We start from the raw sequence: 2,445 nt of genomic DNA on the forward strand, positions 1-2,445 counted from the left end.
CGCGGGCTGTACCTTACCTAGTAGTAGGTCAAACCCGGGCCCGTCTCTGCCCTGGCGGAGACATGCACTGTCATTTTTATTTTTTTAAGAGTAGTTGACAGTTGGCGAGATCCTAAAATTGACATGTGTAAACCACTTTTATACGTTACTCATATGATTTAACTGAATATAGAACGTTCAATGCTAAAGGTAATAATATAAGTAAATATATGTAACGAGAAAGGTACTGTTCTTCGCATCAGCCAAACTACTTTTCTTCGCTTTGGCCAAACTATGAAGCGTCGTGCCAGCATTGGATCATCATTGCGTTTTAATCTCAGGCACCGCAAACTGTTTTTAATTTTCTTATATAATTTTTTTGTTATATTTCAGCAGCATTCTATTCATAATTCTTGGTAATCGTTAAGGAGACATAGTACCACCTTATTTTGCACTTTTTCCTTGCTTTAGCCCTTCATGGAATTCTTCATGTACTCTCGAATTGTGTTTTCAAGTTAGTGATTTTCGTTTCTTTTAAATATGGTAAAAAGTGCTTTATAAAGCGGTGTTTGTTCATGGACAGCCACTATCTTGCTGTGCATGAAGACCAGGGGGGCGCGGTAGCACAGTGGTAGCGCGCCGGACTCGTAATCGGGGGATTGCGAGTTCGAGCCTCGCCCGGGCTACCATGCCGGGAGTGGTAGCTCACTCCTGTAACCCTAGCGGGGCTATATAGTCCAATACAGGGCTTAGCTCGGGGGAACTCCATTTCTCCCATTTGTGCATGAAGACCGATGGACGTCATCTTAGAGCGCCATATACGATCGAAATTACCCTTGCCGGCCTAATTAACAAACCTAACCTAAACTTTCGTAGCAACGCAACTTTATTTCTCCTAACGTTATCTAACCTATTTGAGACTAACCTAACCAATTTTATGCTAACCCAACCAAACTTATCCTAATCTGTGCGCGAAGACTGACAAACGCCATCTTAGAACGCTATTTTTCAGCGAAATTGCCCTTTATCAGTGCTCATTTACCCAAACCTAACAAATTTTCGTAATTCAACCCTGCCTTATTTATCCTAACTTGTTTTAAGCTAACCTAACCAGTTTTAAGGTAACCTAACCAAATTTATCCTAACCTAACCTGACCTATCTCCAGCGCTATCATATGTACAACATAAATATTGATTGAAAAGTTTACTGCTATAATAGAATATAAAGTATACGTACAAATAAGTGCTGATATATAAAAAAATGACGGAAAATTATTTTATTTTGGTGCTGATTGGCATCGTCTGGATAAGAACAGTCATGGCGACTCACACGGGAGCACTTCCGACGTACCAACTGGTCACGCAGGGCTACCAACCACCCCCTTTCCCTTAATGTTCTCTTAGCATACCATGTAAAAATTGAGGGCTTGCTTGTGCTTTCCTTAGTGTGTAAAGTAGGGACCAATGTAGGGCCTCTCCATATGTGTTTAAGCATACGGCCGTAAGACTTACAATTGCCCAGATTACTTACTCCTGTGACATCTGCCTGTTCCACTTGTAGAATTTGCCAGTAGCCTACAGTTGTAAGGTTGTTGCCTTGAGTTTTTGTGTCCTGCCTCTCTCTTATTTGTCTAAGCTCCGGTCTAGAAAGGGAAACCAGCTATACCCTAGGCGTTAGAGGGACGGGAAACCGACACTAAACACCTAACATAAGTTTTATGGAAGATACGAGGTAAATGCAATATATAGTATATGTGCCTATGTGGAAGATCAGAGGGGTAATCAAAGAAACACTGAATCATCTTGTTTTTCCCCTTTCCCCTTCTCTTTCTATTCAACTGATTTTTTTTTTTTTTTTTCCCCTGAGTGTGTTTTTAAGTTTCACCGGACACCATCTTGTGCCTGAGACAGATGGACACCATCTTCTAATACTATTTTGGGACAAATTTTCCCTCATTAGTGGTGATTTGCCCAAACCCAGCCCAGTCATTGTAACAACCTCAGTAATTCTAGCCTGCCCATACCCTATCTAACCTAAGTTCTTGTAACCTAACCTAATTTATCATTCTTAGATCTTTAGTGGAAAAGTTTCTAGAGAAGGGAAAGAAGTTGTATGCGGCTTTCATGGATTTGAAGAAAGCATATGACAGGGTGGATAGACAAGGATTGTGAAAAGTGTTAAGAATATATGGAGTAGATGGGAAGTTGTTGAATTCTGTGAAGAGTATGTACGATGGTGCAAAGGTTGCAGTGCGTGTGGATGGTGAATTAAGTGATTTTTTCTCTTTGAAGGTTGGGTTGAAACAGGGATGTGTCATGTCTCCATGGTTGTTCAATCTGTACATGGATGGGGTAATAAAAGAGGTACAAGGTAGGGTAGTGGATGTTGGAGTGGCCCTGGTGAGAGAGGACAGTGTTTGGAAACTCCCTGTACTGTTGTTTGCAGATGATACTGTGTTGTTGAGT

At 41.0% G+C, this 2,445-nt stretch overlaps 1 non-coding gene across 1 annotated transcript; it reads left to right on the forward strand.

Moving 5' to 3' along the window:
• The first annotated feature begins 593 nt into the window (after window positions 1–593).
• On the forward strand, window positions 594–665 carry TRNAT-CGU (transfer RNA threonine (anticodon CGU)). Its single transcript has one exon. It is a non-coding gene; the product is annotated as a tRNA-Thr (tRNA).
• Window positions 666–2,445: the final 1,780 nt, after the last annotated feature.

This window comes from Coenobita brevimanus, chromosome 86 (genome assembly GCF_032717465.1).
Source record: "Coenobita brevimanus isolate Jiangsu-jjx chromosome 86, ASM3271746v2, whole genome shotgun sequence".
Taxonomy (NCBI): Eukaryota; Metazoa; Arthropoda; class Malacostraca; order Decapoda; family Coenobitidae; genus Coenobita; species Coenobita brevimanus.